Below are 21,192 nucleotides of genomic sequence, written 5' to 3' on the forward strand. Positions count from 1 at the left end.
AAATCCCCACCAAGCCAGATCTAACGGACTTCACCCAGGACCCCTGTAAGTCCTTTGTGACGCCCGCACATGCTGGGGGAGAAACTTCTTCCAGAGACCCGAGGAGGTGGGCTGCCCTCAGCCAACACGGGGCTTCCTTCTGTTTCCTCCACCTCCTCATGGTGGATTTTGAACACCAGTGACATTTCTGTAAATCATTTTGCTTTCTCTTGAGAGAAATAAATGTGGCTTCTCAGCCTGAGAGCTGGTCACCCAGCCTGGAAGCCTGGCCAGCGGCCGTTACCCCCTCCACTGCGGCCCCCCTTGTGCAGAATCTTCTCCAAACCCAGCAATTCGAAGGCATCTTAAAACTGCTTGTCATGAGGAACACCAAGCCCCCTCCTCCTCAAGAACCACGGCAAGGGCAGCTGCTTCTGGGTGCCTGCACAGGCGCGGGGTGAGCAGGATGCTGCCTGACCGTGTCCAGTGACTCCGCCAGCGTCTGTCGAGTGGCCGGAGCCCCTCACTTTGCTGCCTGACCTCCGGTGGCCTTGGGAGGCGCTGACCCTTGCCTGCCTTGTTTCCTGGACCCTGCACGCTGTAGTTCAGCCACATGTCGATGGGATACCATTGCTCTCAAGAAGATAGGGTCCAGAGGCTGTTGTGTGCCTCCTGACTGCCCGCCTCTCCAGCCACCATGGCCCCCGGTCACCGTGCATTTCCGCTAATGCTCTCCTCACTCTGAGGGTTTACGTTTGCTGCTCCGTCTGCTTGAAATGAGTGGCATTGGTGGTTCAGTGGTAGAAATCTTGCCTCCTACTTGGGAGACCTGGGTTCAATTCCCAGCCAATGCTTTGTGCTCACATTTCTTGGGCCTTCCCAGGTGATGCTAGTGGTAAATTATCCATCTACCAATGCAAGAGATGCAGGGGTCAGGAAGATCTCCTGGAGGAGGCAATTGCAACCCACTCCAGTGTTCTTGCCTGGAAGATCCCATGGACAGAGGAACCTGGTGGGCTACCGTCCATGGGATCACAGAGTTGGACGTGACTGAGCATGCACGTGCACACAGGCATGTATGCATTAATATTTGCCTCTGCCTGAAACACTCTTCCCACCACTTCAGGTCGGGTCCCTCACCCGCTTCAAGAAGCCTGGGTACTGAGGTTGGGTGACCAGCAGCCCATGGGCTCCTGTGTTTGCCCCATCAGGAGACTTCCCGCTGTCACTGCCTCAGGCTTTCACCAGCTGACCCCAAGCTTCAGCTGCATCAGTCTTGTGCTCACCCTGTCCACCTGTACATGTGGGCGCTGGCTCTGCAGTCATGTGAGCCATGCTAGGACTGGGTGCCCAGGGAACAGGAGTGCATGAGGTCCAGGGTCAAACTTGTGTTCAACACCGTAGTTAATGGGAAGGCAACTGGAAAGAGAATTTTACTTGGTCCTCCCTGGAGGTTCTTTGACGGTTCAGTTCAGTTCAATCACTCAGTCATGTTTGACTCTTTGAGACCCCATGGACTGTAGCACACCAGGCTTCCCTGTCCATCACCAACTCCTGCAGCTTGCTCAAACTCAAAGCAATTGAGTTGGTGATGCCATCCAAACATCTCATCCTCTGTTGTCCCCTTCTCCTCCCACCTCCAATCTTTCCCAGCATCAGAGTCAGTTTTTTACATCAGGTGGCCAAAGTATTGGAGCTTCAGCTTCGGTATCAGTCCTTCCAATGAACATTCAGGATTGATCTCCTTTAGGATTTACTGGTTTGATCTCCTTGCAGTCCAAGGGACTCTCAAGAGTTTTCTCCAACACTACAGTTCAAAAGCATCAATTTTCCAGCACTCAGCTTTCTTTATGGTCTAACTCTCACATCCATACATGACTGCTGGAAAAACAATAGCTTTGACTAGATGGACTTTTGTCCACAAAGTAATGTCTCTGCTTTTTAATATGCTGTCTAGGTTGGTCATAGCTTTTCTTCCAAGGAGCACATGTCTTTTAACTTCATGGCTGCAGTCACCATCTGCAGTGATTTTAGAGCCCAAGAAAATAAAGTTTGTCACTGTTTCCATTGTTTCCCCATCTATTTGCCATGATGGGACCCGAGGCCATGATCTTTGTTTTTTGAATGTTGAATTTTAAGCCAGCTCTTTCACTCTCCTCTTTCACTTGCATCAAGAGACTCTGACGGTTACCAGGCTCTTTACAGTTATAGGCATGAAACAGCCTTCTTTCCAATGGTGTTTCCTTCTATTATCATTAGTGATGAAAATTGGATTTATTTCACATATTACAGTGCAGGATTTGATGTTGTTTTTATGTGAACGTAACTGCTCTGTAAAACCTCAAGCATTTTTCTCTCCGAGAATTGGCAGATGAGAGGTTATATAAACTTGTGGCCAGCGGAGAGGTTCCCAAAACATCTCAGTGGAAGCAGAGGAAACAGAGGGCAGGAATGCCGGTGTCTGGGTCCCTCCTGCAGATGGAGGGGAGTGCTGGCGTCTGCTCTTTATTATGGGGCTGATCTCCACCGCGGGCTCGCTCAGGGGAGTCAGGCATTCTACTGGAGGTCACACAGCCCCTCTGGGGCCCGACTCCGTGTCTGCAAGCAGGAGTGGGTTTCTTTGCCGGGAGGCCCCCATCCCCATCCCTTATGCTCCTGGGCATGGAGATGGACCCCTGCTCTCTCAGCCTGATCCTGGTGGTGACACATGCCCAGAGGGTCACACTCTGTAAGGGACCTGCTCAGGCACCTGCTTTCCTGTTCGAGCCTGTCCTGCGTGGACACTGCTGGACTGATCTCTGATCCTGCAGTGAACGTCCGGGGATTCCCATGTTGGAGGGGGTCATGTCCTCACCGGTGACGATGAGATCAGAGGAGGCTGACCTAGGGCGTCCTGCGTCTCCATCTTATTACCATAGAATCCCCAGGGGAACCATCAGGCATGAGGTGCGGGGGCTCTAGGAACCTCTTGAGTGCCTCTGTCCCCCTGCTGGCTTCCTTCCAGTGCCTGGCCCACATGGGCTGTGACCCCTGAGCCAGCACTGACCCTCAGGAGGGTTCTGTGCATACAGTCCGGCCTCTATAGCCCCCCAGCCCCTGTGGGTATTTCAGCCTCCTCTGGGGACCACTTCTCACAGTGGGCAGGGGGGCCGGTGGTGGTGGCAGGAAGATGCAGGGTGGGAGGTGGAAGTGACTGCATGCAGAGTAAACACCCCCGTGACTGCAGACATGAATGCTGGTGTTTAGTCATTGGTTTTTACACCTTAATTCCTCTTGTGTGTCTCTGTGTTAACATGACTGTGTGCGTCACAGACAGCAGAGGGCTTGGGAAGCCGAGCATCAGCAGGAAGGGCCACCCCCGAATGACACCCACCTCCCAAGGGAGGGTCGTGACCCTGCTCCATCCTTCCACTCCACTCGGGCGACACCCCCATGCATCCTGTTCAGAGGCAGCTCAGATTCGGCCATTTTCCTCCTGTTTATATCACAGAGCATGAGGGAAGGCCAGGAGGTGCCCGTCTACCCACGGGATCTGGAGGAGGCCTGACTGCTGTCTGCAGAGAGGGGAGGAAGCGTGGCCAGCCCTCGGGCTGCCCACGGCCCTGTCAGTCAGTGTCCTGGGCCCCACCTCACTGGCCACCCGTCTGCATATATGATCCCAGCGAGAGCACAGGGCAGAGTCACAAGAAGGGAACTTGAGACATGGACGCCCTCTCTGGAGAGCCTGTCCCTTCTACCACCTGGGTCAGTGTGATCACCACGGTGCAAGCCCATCATCACTGCGGCCAGGACCCGAGACAGGCTGAGTCCTGTGCTGGACACAGAGCTGGCCACACGCTTTCACACACACGTGTCGGGCAGGGCCCATGGCCATTCACCGTTCTTCTGTGCTTGAGTCCGGGCTTTAGGTCTGCAGCAGGCTTCTCAGCCTGTCTGGGGCCTTGGTCCTGCAGAGAGGCACGTGGACCCCCCACCCCCAGTGGCTACAGGCGACAGAGCCTGGGAAGCACAGCAGGAACGGGGGCTGCAGGGAGGGAGGGAGGAGGACCCGTCTGTTCGCACTGCAGTCACAGAGGTGTCCTCTCAGGCCTGGGAGCCACATCCAGGATGAGTGAGGGCCTGGCCTCAGAGCACTGCCTCAGGGTGACTGGCACCAGGGGAGCAGGGCCAGCCTGGGTCTTTGACCTGCGCTTGGAGGCTCTTTACTGATAAAAGTCAGTAGGCGATTCTCTCCAAAAAGGAGGGGCCAGCCAGCTCTGTAGAAAGCTCTGTGGGAAGCTGTGCACCTGAGTTCTGGGTCACAAATTTTCCCTCAAAGAATATGTTTTATAAAAAATGTATTGTAGTATAGTTGATTTACAATGATGTAATAGTTTCTGCTGTACAGCAAAAGAATTCAGTTAGACATATATATATATATATATATATATATATATGTATATATGTCCACTCTTTTTAAGATTCTTTTCCCTCATAGGTCATTATTGAGTGGAATTCCCTGTGCTATACAGTAGGTCCTTGTTAGTTATCTACATACACAGAGTAGTGTGTATATGCCTTTAAACTTCTTATGTGAGATGAAGAATCAGTGCAGTTGTGAGATATGATGCAGAGACACCCATGACCATTCACCCTGTCTCCCTAGGTAACGCTGCATGAGCCTATAGACCAACACCTCCATGTCACAAGCTAAAGCTGAGTTTGTGCAGCTGCAGACTTGCCTATGGTGAGAGTCTGTTTATCTGTTTATTTATCCCCATCACCAGGGTCCCTGTGCTTCCCTCGGGGGTCACCCCCACCCCTACCCCTGATGAGCACGGTCTCTTTTCCGCCTTCGTGTGTTGTCCAGTGTGTGTGGGAGGTGTCCTCACTGAGCGTCATTCCTTGAGGCCTGTCTTCTTTGTCCGGTCTCTGACTCCTTTCCATCTGAGCATCTTCCACAGTCTGGAAAGAACACCTTTCCTGTAACCACTCATGGCTGAAAGACACCTGAGTTGGCCCTTGTTTTTGGCTATTACAAATAATGCTTCCAAAAGCATTCACATTCCTGCTCCATCCTGGTTGGCGGCCGCCGGCCGAAGAAGAGCTTATTTCTGATGGCCCTGAGCAGACGCTGTCTTCAGAACACCTTCAGTGTAACAGAATCAAATTATCACCTAAGCAGATCATTCATATCTTTCCTGTGGCTCAGTATTTTCAAATGTATCACTTTCAAAATTTTAGCTGGTTACTTTGCAAAGATTGGGGATGTAGACTTGGGATTCTGCTGTGCTTGTAATAGAAAGGTAGTATTATTTTATGATTATTTCATAGTCATACCTGAAACAAAGCGTCCTTCTCTTTCCTGATGATGTTGTGCAAACAAGATGGTCCTCTTTGCTTCTCAGACCACCAGGTGAGTATTAGCACCATTCTCATTTCACAGGTGAGGTGGAGTCAGCTTCTGAAGGTCTCGGAACTGGGGCAGGTGAAGGTGAGTGGACCCAGGCGGCTTGAGGAAGAGTCCAGAACAGCCTCCCGAGCTGTCGGTCGTCTGAGGGGTCTGTGTGATGCCAGCAGAGACTTGCCTCTTGGATCCGACGGTGGGGTTCTCTGTGTAGATGCTGCCAGGTGGTTTGTGTTTATCCGCTGTTAGCATCAGCCCCGTCCTGATTGAGGACCGGGGTCATCTCTCAGCAGCTGTCCTGAAAGCACAGCCGATTAAATAGATACTGATACACAGAGCTCTTTGTCTGCGGAAAGGATATACAAGTCAAAACACTTTTCCTGCAGCTCTCGGTTGGTCAGCACGGACACATTGTGTTTCAGGACACGGTTCAGGGTTGCTTCCTCTAGCTGCCCACCCCCGTGCTGACCGCACACTTTCCTTCTCACTCACAGGAGGTGCTTCCTGTGCGACCCCCCTCACCCCCACCACGGCCCGCAGCATCTCCGCGGCCACCTGGTTGCCCACCGCGTCCTCCTCTGGTGGGGAGTCTCCACCCCCTGCAGTGACCGCTCTGCTCGGAAATGGTCTCAGCCACAATTCTCTCTTCCCTCTTGCTCTGCTGCAGTGAGAGGAGGCAAGGGGGGTTCTGAAAGCTGGGATGTGGTTTTTGGCTGCCTGACCCATGTGGCCATGGACAGCTACACACCAGTGCTCATGAAGGCCCCTCCTGCCCCCAGGCCCGGAGACATGCTGCCAGGACCCCCCTCTTTTCATCTTGTGGTCGGAGGGGTTTGGGGGCTGCAGAGTACACCCACACAGCCTCTTCATGCCACTCACCCACGTCCTGCCTCCAGCCCTTCACACTGGACATTCAGCCTGGATTTCTGCTCAGGTTGAGGAAATGGTTTGTCAGTGTCTCTAGAAATCAGTCACTTTGCACCCCAAGATGTGGCCTCAGGAGAATAAACATTCTTTATTTCCAAATCGTAAGAGAGTGGGTCCCTCCTGTGTGGAGGAAGGCTTGTGGACTGGGGAATTTAGGACCCTGTCCCAGAGGACAGGTGGCTGCTGACCCCCCAGGCTGCTGTTCATGAGGTTTCTGGGAGGCTCGTTTATCCTGACTGTCCTGGGTGTTGTCAGCACAGGGGCTGGACATGGCTCTAATTTTGAGAACATGAAGAAGGAAGCTCTTGGCCAGATGAGTTTCTCAAACTCCTCTTTCCATGACCGAAAGTAGCTCTGCTTTAACAAGCATTCTTTGCTCGCAGCTCTGCTTCTCATCTGGCCCAGCCTCCTGTGAAGTCATAGCTGTGTGATATGGCAGCCGTTACCAAGATGGAAATGATTAGGACGTCACGGGAGCTGGCACAGGATGGCCCATGTTCCGGACAGGACCAGGATCCAGGGTCCCAGCCACAGCTCTGCCGTCCGCCCAGCCCTGCTTGGTGGCTGGGGAAGGCCGGTCCGCCTTCCCCGGGTCGATCCTCGCGGTCTGCTGGTCGTGGCCTCAGAAGCTTGGATGCCTGCGCCTGGACCAGCTGTTGCCTGTTGTCCCTGGGGATGCTAGCCTCCCCCGGGTAACGGGATGAGGCAAGCCTTTCTGGGACACCTTTCAAGTTGGGAAACTGGAGCACAGGCTCTGAGAGAAGGCAGCTGCAGGAAGTCTGGCAGAGGCACCCGTCCCCTCTGCTGAGAACAGGAATGAGCCTGGCCATGGGCTTGGACAAGCTGGAGGGGGAGGACATCCCGAAGCACTGAGGAGGGTGTTTCTGTATTGAAGAGTAACCTCGGGGCTGGGGGGAGGGGAACGGTTCAGAGGGAGAGGACAGTGGTCACCAGACTTTTCCATAATCAAACTTTTTAGGAGACAGTTTAGCCTGAATCAATCTAACCTTTGGGATAATGCTCTTTAGAAGAAAACAGAAGATGAGGTTTTCACAGTGAGGGAACGAGCAGTGTGAGACTTCACTGCTCTTGCTGCCCCAACCCAATCCGTCCTCACATAGTTGTCATCATTCTCCTGGGATACAGAAACCACATCAGTCTCCTCTTCTGGCTCGGGGAGTTCTTGTCTGTAGCCCCACTCGTGGGCATGAGAAACTGGAGTCCACCTGCTGCCTGTGCTCAGCTGCTGGGGCTGGTGTCTGGTCAACTGGTAGACCTGGTAGGTCTGCTGCCCTGTCACACCCCCCAGCTTCAGGGACTCTCACAGGAACATCCAGTTGTCACCTGCCCCCTTCAGTGGAGGAGAGGGGTCTGGACCACTGTGGACAAGCGTTTGCTTCCCGGGTTTGGACAGATGAGAATGCACAACATAAATGTGTGATTTGTGTTTCATCCAGGGACTCTACAGAGTCCAGAGGTGGCCTCTCAGTAGCTCAAGGGACCATCCTGAAAAGGTCAGAAAGGAGCCAGGACATATGGGAGCTCCTGGCTGAGAAAACAATCCAGTTAACCCCAAGAGATGTCTGCAGATCACTGAAAACAGATACCGCCCATTAGCGATTTTAGTGCTTGTCTAGGTACAGGAAGATGCCAGAGTCTGATGGGCTGACCTGGCTCTCAGGGGTCCACCCACCTACCGTCGATCTCCCCCATCCAGGTGCGGGGCCGGCTCCCCAGAGCCTGGAGTCAGCATCTCAACCTCATCACCCTGCCGCCTGCTCACCCTGCTTCCCCAGCCTGGCTTACCTGCCCCCACGTGGAGGGTCCTGTCCAGATCTGGTCCATGTCACTCAGAAGCCCCAATTTGCTGTAGGCCTGTCCTCAGAGCCCCAGCTTCATGGCCACCTGCCCTCCAGGACACCTGCCGGGAATTTCAGAGGCAGCATGGCTATGCCTCCCCTGCAGAAATCCCATTTCAGGAAATGAGACTGCTGCCCACTCTGTCCACTGAGTGAGACAATGGGGGCCCCGTGAACACTTCCGTCCACCCCCTGCCTGCATGCCCAGCTGTTCTTCCTGCCCGTTTCCTCTCTCTGCGGCCCCCCTGGGGGTCCTCACCTCCCTTCCCACTGCTGTCCTTCGGTTCACCCCACATGGCCTATGCCCGCCCTCCACCCCACCCCGCCAGGTCTCCCTGCTTCCCTCCAGCCGGCCACAGCCTCATGTCCACACCCTGCAGACAGCCCCTCCAGAAGCCTTCCCGAATCACAGACCTGCAGCTGGCTCACGTTTCCTGACAACTCTCGGCATCCTGGTCCCCTCTGTCTGGGCTTTCCAAGCTGTGGGCAGCCCCGACCTCCCTCCCAAGCATAAGACCGCTTCCTTTTCCCAAACATCAGCTGTCTCCTCCTTGGCCCCAGTGCCCTGCTCTGCTCAGGACGCACCTGCACGGCTCTGTGCAGCTCTACACAGCCCGGAAGCTGCCTCCTGAGGGCACCACTTGAAGCCTTGGGACGCCTGTCCACGCTCTGCCCGCCAGGTCAGGCAGGTTCTCGCCCATCCCCTCTGTTACTCTCTATTCCCTTCAAGAGCATCTTCACACGCAAGCAGACAGGTGGTATCCACGACAAACCCAGCCATGGACAGCACCTGGCCTTTCTAGAAGGAACGGTGAACACCTGCTGGAGGCCCATGCCCACCTACTCACCAAATGACCAGCAGGAGGGGCAGCCGCAGTTGGCATCTCCTCGGGGACAGCCGGCCGGAGCCCAAGGCTTCTGAGGAACCAGCTCTGGGCTCCCAGGACCAGATGCCACTCCTCAGGGAGGGCCCACAGCTGCGGGTGGTGGTTCCTTCCCATGGTGTGTGGCTGGTGTGAGCCGCAGGGTCCAAACTGCCAGCAGTGGGTCTAGGTGGGGAGCAGGTGGTGTCTGCCTGCTCCGTCCCCTAAGCAGATGGTGGGGTCCAGGGAGCCCAGGAGAATCCCCCCGGCCCATCTTCTTTGAGAGCTGGGACTTGCCCCTGGAGCTTTTTCCCCAAGGCAGCCAAGTGCTGACAGTGTGGCCCTGAGTTTGAAACTGGTGGCTCTGCTTCTACCCCTTCCACACTCAGAGCAGGGAGAGGGCTGTATGGTGACACAGGGACATGCACTTGTCTGTGTGACACGCGGGCGTCTGTGTGTGACCAGCTGCACTGTGCTGAGCACAGCAGGAGCTCTTGCCAGCCTTCTGCAGCCTCCGGCTCTGCACCAAGGACTGGGTTCCTACTGTCTGTCTGCGGCTGGGCTCCCTGGCTGAGCTCCCCACACGGATCCACCAGACTCCACCCACCCTTCAGCCTCAGGGTCTTGCCTTTCCAGCTCTGCCTCCTTCTCCTGGGCCCAGTGTCATCCTCCTTCAGATTGCACTGACCCTGCAAGCCCCTCTCTCCGCCTGTGTTCCCCCCACTTCCAGTGACTCGTTCATGGGACTATTCACTTCTCCAGCTTATCTGATCCTCCCCTTCCCGGGCCCTGAGCCTGTGACCCTGGGCTCTACATCCAGGGCAGACCCTGGCCAATCCAAGCAGAGTTGCTCCTTGGGTGTAAAGATGGGCCTCATTAGTAATTTTTGTCCCTGTCCCTTGGACAGCAAGGAGATCAAACCAGTCAATCCTAAAGGAAATCAACCCTGAATATTCATTGGAAGGACTGATGCTGAAGCTGAAGCTCCGATACTTTGGCCATCTGGTGCGAAGAGTATTGGAAAATACCCTGAAGCCGAGAAAGACTGAAGGCAGGAGGGAAAGGGGGTAATGAAAGACGAGAGATGGTTGGATGTCATTACTGAGTCAATGGACGTGAATTTGAGCAAACTATAGGAGATGGTGAAGGACAGGGAAGCCTGGTGTGCTGCAGTCCATGGGGTTACAAAGAGTCCCACACGACTGAGCTACTGAACAACAAAGTAAATTTTGTATCAGTTATGTGTAGAGTTGGTAATATTTTAGAAAAATGGGGTGAAAGCATTTTAAACTGGTTTCACCTATTTTTCTTCTTAGTCTCTTAGGGTGGCTACTGGAAAGCTTAGGTCACACCATGGCCTATATTGTGACTCATGTGAGAATTTGCTAGATGGGGCTGCCTCCATCAGGCCAGGAATGTCAGCCGCCTTCTCTGCCCACACTCCCATTCTGTGCCCCCTCTGCTTGAAACTCACTCCAATCCTTTATTTTTTGCCTTTTTGGGGCCTAAATTTCTCCCCTTTCAAGAGTTAAGAACCTCTGTTTGAGTTTCCAGAGACTATGAGCTTCCCTTCATCACAGCACACAATGTGTCTTTCTTCTTGTGAGAACAAGAATGGGTGTTATTTTACTTAGGTTTATCCCTAATGCCTGCTGTATGTCCCTGACAGGCAGGCGATACGTGATGCTGCACTGAGCCGCAGAGCAAAGCCCGTCTTACGTGGGAAGCGGGCAGACCGATATCACTTGGAGGGTCGTAAAAGTTAAACACGGATGTAACAGGCCTCTGCAATCATATTATCTCTAACGTGTAAGTAAGTTCGCACTGACTCATGAGAAATCGGTATGAATTGATGAGCTAGTGAAGAGACTAAGGTGCAGATTGTTTATTCAACAAGTAAGCCCGGCGCTTGCGTTTGTCCAGAGTCCACACTGCACATGCGCGCTGCCCGACTTTGACATCCTTCTACTTAGAGCTCCAGTTGATTGTGAGGGTGGATTATTCCCTCAGATAATGTTAATTCCATTTTTATGTAAAGCTTGGTTGCCATTAGGTAATAATCATGTAATAAAATTTGGAATTCTTGATAAGGTAAAGGTGCAAAAGTATGAAAAATATTTAAAAATACAAGCTGGTGTCTTCTAGCTGAAAGCCCCGGCCTGTGAGGTCTGCTCAAGGTTGGCCTCCTGTGCTCTGGTCTTGGGGGTGAGTCTGTGCTTCTCCCAAACCCGACCTCCCTGCCTGACCTTCAGACGCACTGAGCTTTCAGGTGGGGAAGCCGGCTTCCCCCGCCTCCTCCTCTTGGAGGGACCCGACTTCAGACCTTCCAAGCACCACCGGCCACCCCCCGCTCCCATTATGATGTTCAGTTCAGGGACAGGCACAGGGCCCGAGTGTGGCCCGAGGTGGCGCCGCAGACTCTGAGGGTCAGCCTGGGGCCTCCACAGCATGGTCCTGGCTGTTTCTGCTGGTTTGAGTGGGTTTCTGTCTGCTTTAAACACAGAGACACGGCAACAGGCAGACAGCAGAGCAGTCAAGCCTCAGGCTTGCAAACTCGGGCAGTCTCCTCACCTCTGAAACTCAGTTTCCCCATCTGTAAACAAGGGGTAACCCAGCACTGCCTCACAGGGCTTCCATGGGGGAGTCCACAGGCCCGTGCATGGAAGAGCACAGCCATGCAGCTGCAGAGAGGGGATGCTCCGACCCCTTCTTGAAAGAAACCCCGGGAGCCACTCAGTTTGAGAAACCGCAGTCTCCTTCCCAGAGTTGCTGAACGGCCTCTTTGTCTTAAGTCCTCCGTCTTGATAAAGTTAGGCAGGAATTCAGATCTTCAAGGGTTTCATGTCTTTATCTTTGGAGTGGCTGGGGACCTTCTGGAGTGTGTGCCTGGCATTACTCCCTGAAGGCTCTGCGGAGCCTGTCCTCTGCTTATCTCCCTGGGAAACGTCAGCTCGGTTTCTCTGGGCTCTGGGATCCCTCACCATCCACCAGGCATGGGGCATAATGTTCAGCACTGCAGGCTCTGTTGTTAATCCCAGAGGCCCGGAGCGCCAGCCCTGAGTGGCCATGGCAGCACCATGCAGCCCTGGGCCTGGACCTGCATAACGTGGCAGGGGCCTCCTGTGACCTCCTTATCCCACGTCCCTGAGGTGGGCCCCAGGCAGGCACACTGGACGCAGCTCCCGGCTGCAGGGCCAGCCTGCTACGCACATGAGGCTTTAGGAACATTTCCTGATAGGCAGAAAGAAGGTGGGGGTGGGTGGGAAGGGAAAGGATAGATGCTGCTTTCAGAAGGAGCAGAAGGCAACATTGGTCACTTCCCCCGGGTCTGCAGTGTTGCATTTTCTAGAGCATCTCTCACTTTCCAGACGGGAGTACATCTTCCTCCCCTTTGGGAATGTGTGCAGAGAGCACAGGGTAGCTGGGCAGGAGCCCCCTGGGGTGGCGCAGTCGTGTGTATTTCTGTGTAGGACACAAGTTACCTTACTACCCACCAGGCTTCTCTGTCCATGGGGATTCTCCAGGCAAGAATACTGGAGTGGGTTGCCATGCCCTCCTCCAGGGGATCTTCCCGACCCAGGGCCTGATCCGTGTCTCTTGTGTCTCCTGAATTGGCAGGTGGGTTCTTATAGCACCATCTGGGAAGCCCCTGCCTTACTATACACTTCATGCTAAAGTTAATTCACCTTATCGGATTCTGTTTTCAGCTTTTTCTTAAAATGCAACTGCTGGGACAGAAAATATATTTGCTCAAGCTCTGAATTCATTCAAACTTCATAATAAAAGTCTAGAACTAAAGTGAGAATAAAATTACAGAGTTTTGAGATTCTTCAGATGGGTCAGTAGAGAGTAAGGGTATGCTCCTGACATGTGGGCCCCTGGTTTCTGAGACAGAAAGCAGCTTGGGGGAGAATGCCCGAGAGCTCTTCTACCTGATTCAGGTGAGTGACCTTCAGTGTGAGAAATCCGAGGAACAAGCCTTGATTTTAATGAGTGATCAGAGGGTGGATGTGGCTGGGGGCTGAGAGTGGCTCAGAGGAACCCCACAGAGAGCAGGCTGCTGCTACACTTTAATACTGGGTTCCTCCTGGGTTTTCTTTTCTTTGTTTTTTCCAACAGATTGCTTCTGCATCCTCACTTCACTCCTGGTCATGATCATAATGTTTGCAAAATACAATTTTCACCTTATAGAATACTTCCACATGTTGTTCACTTAATTCTTATGGGGGCTGTATAATGTAGGTAGTTTTAATCTTATTTTACAGATGAAAAGCAGGATTCAAAGAGAAACATGGGTTAGGAGCACAGGACACAGAGCCGCAGACACCTTCTGGGCTGGTGATTCAGCAGTTCTTTCAGCGCTTACCGCGCCCAGACCCACAGGCAGTGATGACAGCCTCTGCCCGTCAGGCAGGTACCCTCTGTCTGGGCCCCAAGCTTGGGGAGGGCAGCTCTGAGCCTCCAACTCTTGAAACAGTGACTGCTGCTGCTGCTGCTGCTGCTAAGTCGCTTCAGTCGTGTCTGACTCTGTGCGACCCCATAGACGGCAGCCCACCAGGCTCCCCCGTCCCTGGGATTCTCCAGGCAAGAACACTGGAGTGGGTTGCCATTTCCTTCTCCAATGCATGAAAGAGAAAAGTGAGAGTGAAGTTGCTCAGTCGTGTTTGACTCTTAGTGACCCCATGGACTGCAGCCTACCAGGCTCCTCCATCCATGGGATTTTCCAGGCAAGAGTACTGGAGTGGGGTGCCATTGCCTTCTCCGGAAACAGTGACTGGCCCACTGCTTATCCTGACCGGGGTAGATAGGAGGGGAAGGTGACCAGCAGTCCTAGAAGAAGTGAGCCCAGGCCAAGTGACCGATGGGCCTAAGACAGGGAGGAAAGCACAGCATGGTTGGGGTATGAGGCAGCCGGGGTGGAGTGTGGGGGACCTTGGGGCAGGTAGGAAGTGGTGGGGGAGGGGCAAGCTGGCACCTCTTCCTCGGGGAGGTGGGAAGAGCAAGGTGGGCAGGTGCCAGTCATCCCAGGTGTCCCTTCCCCAATCCCCTGCCCCGTGACCCACCATGAATTCCCACACAAAGAGACCCCAAGAGCTTTGATGACAGCCTGTCATCCTTAGGACCACACCCGGGCCATGGTGTGTGTGTGTGCGCACAGGCCTGTGTATGTATGTGTAGACATGTGTGTGTACACGAAGGTGTGTATACACGAGGTGACGACACGGGAACATGGGAAAGTCTCAAAGCCGGCGAGTTTGCACATCTGTTCTGACTCCTGCACTGTCCTCTGGCTCTGGGAAGGTGATCACTAGGCGCAGATGCCCCTTGCCCGGGTGGGACCGTGGGCCCTGGAGCCTCGGGCTCAGTCGGTTCCCCGCCTCTCCTGCTCTGACCCGCTGGGCAGCTTGTGCGGGAACCCGGGCCCCGCCGGGTGAGTGCTCCCCAGCTTTCCCTCGTGGGGCTGGCGTGTCCGCCACATGTGTGATCCTGAGAGCAGGGACCTCTCCTCTGTAAACAGCCGACATGTGGAGCACATTTACAGAGAATCCGCACAAAGACTTGGAAGGCAAGCCTTCGGTTTTGCATTTGAATTGCTTTTCTGATGTTGTAGGCATGTGGCTCTCGAATCTGTTATTATATTTAGAAGGTGATGTCATGTTTGCGGGACCCTCTACCACAGCGCAGCTGTCAGGAGGTGCGTTCTTGGGGGAGGTGGTGGGTTCTCCAGACGGGGTTGGGGACAGAGGGACCCATGAGCCACGGTCCTGAGGAAGCAGCACAGCAGGTCTCCTCCTGTCCTGACAAGATGCTGGTATCACATTGACTCTAAGCTCATGTCCCTCTCTTTTCAGCTTCCTCTCTTTCTTGATGGTTTCGGGGGGTCAAAGCAGACCTAAAGTTCTTCAGAAATGCCAGGAAGAGAAGCTGTGAGGCCCACTGCCCACTTCATGGCAGGCTGGTCACGGTAAGACTGTGGGCAAGGAGTGCAGTTCCAGGGCTCTTTCAGCTTTCAGGATTCATGAAAAGTTTAAAGTCACGCAAGAAGGATGCTTACGGGGTAATCCTGACTTACACTGACAGTTGTTCAAGCTGGGAGGCGCTTCCCAGAAACAATGGCACAGCCTTGGAGCCAAGAGGAGCCTAGAGCTGTTCCTCTGTGTTTGAGTTGCTCCTCACATTTGCTTGAGCGGCGGTGGTGCAGGTGCAGGGTGGGGCCGGGAGGTCAAGAACAGACCCCGGGAAGCAGGGGGTGCTGTGCTGCTGTGCTCTTATGCAGAGTCGAGCATGCCATGTAGACTGCTAAGGCAGGGAGGAGAGCTGCTCTGTGTTCTCTGGGTAGAGGGTGTAGGGGAGTCTGCAGTTTGTGTGGACGGATGGAGCTGGGAGACTGGCAGGCAGGCTGGCCAGAGTGGGAGGCCCGGGGCTGCAGGTGGTGGGGCGTTATCGGCTTCCTGAGTCAAGGTCAGCAGGTGGCCGCTTCCTGGTCGATACTGGAACCCAAATATTTCTTTTTAAAGGAAACTTTCAAAGACAAGCGGGTTTGCTCCATGCCCTCTGACGGCCGGTCCCCGCATGCTGTTTGCTGCCGACTTCATCACACAGCCTCACGACCTGCAGCACAACTGTTTGATTTGTTTTGACTCAAATTTCCCCTCTCTCAACAGTCTGAGTTGTGTTAAAGGAAAGGAGCCGGACGGAGTCCAAGCCCTGCGATTCGGTGTTTGCAGTGGGAGGAGATGTGGGGTCTGTGTGCACGTGTGTGCATGTGTGTGCATGGGTGTGTGCACGCGTGCCTGCCCACTCCCCACCTTTCAAACAGCTCTGGAAACTGGGTCAGAAAATGTTTACTCTGATCATCTTGAGGGGGCCGGGGGGACAGGATGATGAAGGAGCTGGTGTCTACAGTGGCTGCAGCAGGCTACCTAGAGCAGAGGAAGTGGGGCATTGAGGGGAGTGGGCCCATGCTCTCTGGGGTCCTTTCCTCCTGCCGTCAGCTCTCCAAGTCCTGCTGTCGCCTGCTGACCTCTAGGCGGGTCAGACCTCGATAGGGACACAACTGCAGCCCATACTAGGGTGGTGCCCTGAACACTGGATTCAGCCACGGATTCAGGAGAGCTGAGTGTCACGGAGACCCTGCGGACACACTCACTGCTGGGGAGAAGGTTGGGTCCAGACCAGCCTTGGAGTGGGCTGGTGGCTCAGCCAAGCTCAGGTGTGGAGGCTTCGCCAGAAAGGTGTATGATGGAGCTGACACCTGGGACAGTCATGAAGGGCTCTATTTTTTAGTGGCTCAAGTTATCGGCACAATTTTATTATCTGGACTGTTTGCACATTCCAAAATATGTTTGAGGGAACAAGACAACTTCCAAACAGCTGAGATTTGGTGCCAAATTACTAAAAGGGAAAAATGATTGGGAATTTTAGAAGAGCTGCCATAAAGCAGTCCTGTAACAACTGGTTTTATAAACCAACTTTGCTCAGAAAGAAATAAGTATACAGGGATCCCAACAATAAATTCATTGTTTTGAAATAATGTATGGTTTCCGTACCTACTTTTAAAATATATCCAAAGGCAGGAAACAAGGTCCTCCAGAGAGAAAAGAGGGTCAGGAAGCTTTTCACAACATCCATGGCCAAGTAGACCCCCTAAAATCAAAGCATAAAGCGAGTAATAAAATCGCTAATACTTGCATTCTGCTTAAAAGTTAAAAATCTTTAATATACAGACAGACTTGGGTCCAGAAACCAAGATTAAATCATGGATCAACTTCTGTTCCTTTGTGTAGCAGTTTTTGGTGATGGCTATTTTTTTGACTGTGAAAGTAACATATACTACTGAAAGGTTAAGGAAAGAACCATCAAAAATAAGTGCAAATTCCATTAATGATTTTTAGAAAAATGCACATTATTTACACTGGGGAGTTTTGACTGTGGTCATGCATATAAGAGTATTTCACGAGTGCCGTGCCCAAGTGTGAACAAGTGTGTGTGTGTCTAGTCACAGAATAGGAGACGTGCTTTCTCCACCACATCCTGGCACAGAGTCACCTGGATCACCGGATCCCATCCGTGGTGGGGGGTAAGAAGCCGGCAGGTCAGGACTCTGCTTTGCGGCTCCACCCTGCCCCCAGCTGCTCCGTGTCCCACCGTCCTTGTGATGTGGGGGCTTGTCCTCGGTGGTTGTGAAGATGCAGTGTGGATGGCATGAGAGGCTCAGATCAAGCCCTGGACGCTGCCGGCCACGGTGACGGAGTCAGGGGACCACACTCAGTCTACCGCATTGCATGGGCCTCGTTTGTTCTCCCTTCTCCAAACCCCTGTCTGTTTCTGATGTTTTTTTTTTTTCTGAAACAAACACACTCACAGCTTTTTTATTTCTTACTTACCCAGAATGGATTCTTGTATGTGAAGCTGTTGCATCAAAATATATGGTGCTTGAAATGGTTCTGTGGTCTTTTATACATATAATTTTTATTTATTTATTTGGCTGGGTCTTTGATGCTGTGGGGGCTTTTCTCTAGTTGCAGAGAGTGGGGGCTACCGTCTATTGTGGGCTTCTCATTGCGGTAGCTTCTCTTGTGGAGTATGCGCTCTAGGGTGTGTGGGCTTCAGTAGTTGTGGTTCTGGGCTCTCGAGCACAGGCTCAGTAGTTGTGGTTCATGGGCTTAGTTGCCCAGCAGCATGTGGGATCTTCCTGGACCAGGAGTAGAACCTGTGGAGTAGAACCTGTGTCTCCTCCACTGGCAGGCAGATTCTTTACCATGGAGCCTCCAGGGAAGCCCACAGCTCTGTGTATTTATGAACTGATGATTTTCTAGGAAGCTTCTCCATTTGTGAGGACTGTCTTGTTGCTCCACATGATCACCAGGGCTCCTTGAGATCCTGTTCAGCTCAGTGAGTCATGGTGCAGTGCGCAGGGAGCACCAGGAGCGTCTCCCTGCTTCGTCTGGAGGAGCATGAGCTCGCTCTGCCTGGACTGGAGAGAAGCCACGGGTGGCTGGGTGAGGCTGCTGGGCTCGGGTGCGGTGCAGAGTTGAGCGTCTTCTGCCTGTCACCTTGGCTGTCCCGAGGAACACCACCTTTATCGATAAGTGGTGTTTTCGATAAGTGGTTCCATAAGTGTGCTTATGGAAACTAAACATCCCATGTAAAACTGGAGTCTCTTTTATCACTTTAAAAATACTGAATTTTGAATCCCTGGCATCCTGTCTGTGATCTGTAAACACTGTTACCTGACAGGAGACCAGAGCTTCCTGGGACTTTGGCTGACTCCTGGTCTGGGGCAGGAATGGCCCATCTCATCACTAAGAAAGTCAAGGACAGAAAGCACCCCGGAACTGTGTCTGGGGCTGGGCCAGCCCGAAGATGGTGGCTTGTGGGCAGCTCGGGACAGTAACTGTGACAGATCGGAGCAGATCGGGTATGGCCCCCACCTCCTCCCGACACCTGGGCTGTGACAGAAAGTCCTACCTGCTGGCTTGGTGGCTGAACTTCTTCTCCGGCCTCTCTTGCCAGCCCTGTCTCCAAATTAGCCCAAGAGCTCTGAGGATGGGGGCGCATCACTGGATCCCACAGACACTCAACAAACATTAGCTGAAGGATAAATACGCACATAGACAGAATAAGCCAGGATGCACTGAGGTGCTGGCATTGCAAGGGTCGAGGGGCTCTCAGTCTTCCTTCAGTCAGGGCACCTCTGGAGACCGGCACATGCCCTTCCCTGCAGAAACTTCTCATGTTTACACTCAGACACAACGCTCCCTCCACACCCACAGAATGCGCAGGACTGCTGTGATCCATCTCCAGCAGGGACCCACCAACCACTTCTATTAAACAAGAGTCAGCGTGTGGGGAGCTTCCCTACCTAATCAGGCTGACATGTAGACAAACTACTGAAAAAAAAGAACATTTGGAACCTAATCATTTGTTGTATGATTAGAAAGGATTTCATAAACCTGTTACACTTTACTTTATCACATTTGGTGATAAGGTAATTCTTACCACATTTGGTGAACAGTTTAAAACTTGGAGTCTATTTAAGTAACCAAAAAACCCATTGACCTAGTGTCATTACTATTTTTTTGCAATAAGATTTACTGTAGTTAAGGCTGAAGTTGAATTTCAAATGCTAGTCCAGAATGTTTTAGCAAGTTCTGTTTCAGAGAGACATTTTAAAGCTACAAAGCGATCATGTCTCAAGTAGGGTACTGAAAAGTAGGGTACTTTTCAACACACACTTAGAAACAGAGTGCCGTGTGACTCCCTAAGCAAGTTGGACTCGCTTCATCTAAATGCACCCTGTTCCTCCTCTTTCCCCACATCTTGTTCAATTGTCCCTTTCTCTTTTGCATCCTACGTGCTGAGTCGCTTGAGTTGTGTCCGACTCTTTGCGACCCCATGGACTGTAGCCTGCCAGGCTCCTCTGTCCTTGGGATTCTCCAGGCAAGAATACCGGAGTGGGTAGCCATTCGCTTTTCCAAGGGATCTTTGCAACCTAGGGATGAAACCTGGGTCTCCTGCCTGGCAGGCAGATTCTTTACCACCTGCACCACTACAGAAGCTCCTTTGCATTCTACAGGTTGTTGCTTAATTTTGATCTTGAGGTTTCAGCTGTGTCTGACAGCTGAATCTTTTCGTGCAAAATTGAAAGTGTGTCTCATTGCCAGGTTTGTGCTTACAGAACTTTATCTGCATTCTAGCTGCTGCTGATGGCCGTGGAAGTGACATCAGAGAGAAGGGCTGACTCACATCCTCGAGACTCCAGCAGGAGATTACATGGAGCCGGTGACCCCGGGGTGTCTGTGCAACACCCAACAGCTGGGCCCTTGGGTTTGCATTTGATTCACATCAAAGGCACCGCCAAACCCAAATGAGGTTCTCTGGGAGGATGGCTGTCCTTTGATAATGGGCTTGTGGGGCGTGTTCTTGGCTGTTACAAGGGTCGCGTGGGGTTTCAGTTCTGTGTGAGGAAAACCATACTAGAACATTATACAAAGTGATTTCAAGTTGCATTAGAAGATTACAACTTTTCTGGTTAAAGCTAACACATGCTTTGGGAGGCCCTGAGTCCAGGAGTTGGTGGGGGGGGCTTGCTGCTTCCATGAACTTTCACCACTTAACAGTGACCATGACCTTCCCCTTTGCACGCGGTGTCCAGGTCACTTGTGTCGGCTTCTCTGTCACAGTGTCCCCTACAGACTGTCCTGGGAGATGCGCAGTGTTTTGAAGGAGAAAACTTAGATGCGGACATTATCAGCACAGTGACTTCCCATTGCTCTTTTGTTTGGGGGCACAGGGGTCCAGTGGTAGAGACCCACCTGGTTCGGAGGCTGTTCTATGCTGGGGGGAGGGCGGAAGCCTTAGTGTGGGGCACATTTAAACCACTTTCTTGCTCCTTGCCTGACAGTGGGTCAGGTTCTGGGAAGAGGGGACCGGCCTTCTGTCCCGGGCTGGCTGCCCATCAGATGAGAAGAGCCCCTGGTTTCTTCATCAGACACTGTCCCCTGATGGCCAGAAGGATGGTTTTTCTAAGAACAAGAAGACAGGAGAGCAGCCCACTGTGCCATGAATGAGGGACGTTCCCGTGTCACAAACAGGACACATGGAGCACATGGGGTGCCTGCCCAGCTCCTGGTGACCCCCGGCCTCACACTTAGATTTCTCCAGAGTGAAACATTTCAGCTGAAAATGTGAAAATGGTGATGGAGTTATTTGGGACTGAGGGGAATGTGAAGTTCTGAGAAAAGGAAGCAGTGACATATAGCAGGGGGGAGGTTGGGGGTTGTGTTGTGGGGACATCTTGCCTGTCCAGTCTTTGGGCCCCTGGGGTGCAGATATGGCAGGTGGGGGGCCAAGGGCTGCTGGGACCTCATCGCTGTGCCCCCGAGTCCATGGTCATGTCTACAACATAGCATGGAGGGCCACACGTGGTCCTGGTGTGTTTCTTCTTAAACGAAGGTTGTGGATACACAGAAGATGCACTTCCAGATGCCCTCCCTGGGTTTCTGCCGAGACCCAGCCCAGGTTCCGTCTCAGGATGTGGGAGTGACTGCCGGGGCTGGGCTCACAGTCGGCGTCCATCTCAACTATCTCTGACCTTTGACCTCTAACCTTTTGACAGAAGAGGGAGTTTTCTGAGGGTCAGGACTGTCAGGGCCAGGGGTTATGCCCGCCCCCT

Source organism: Bos javanicus, chromosome 14 (genome assembly GCF_032452875.1).
Source record: "Bos javanicus breed banteng chromosome 14, ARS-OSU_banteng_1.0, whole genome shotgun sequence".
NCBI lineage: Eukaryota > Metazoa > Chordata > Mammalia > Artiodactyla > Bovidae > Bos > Bos javanicus.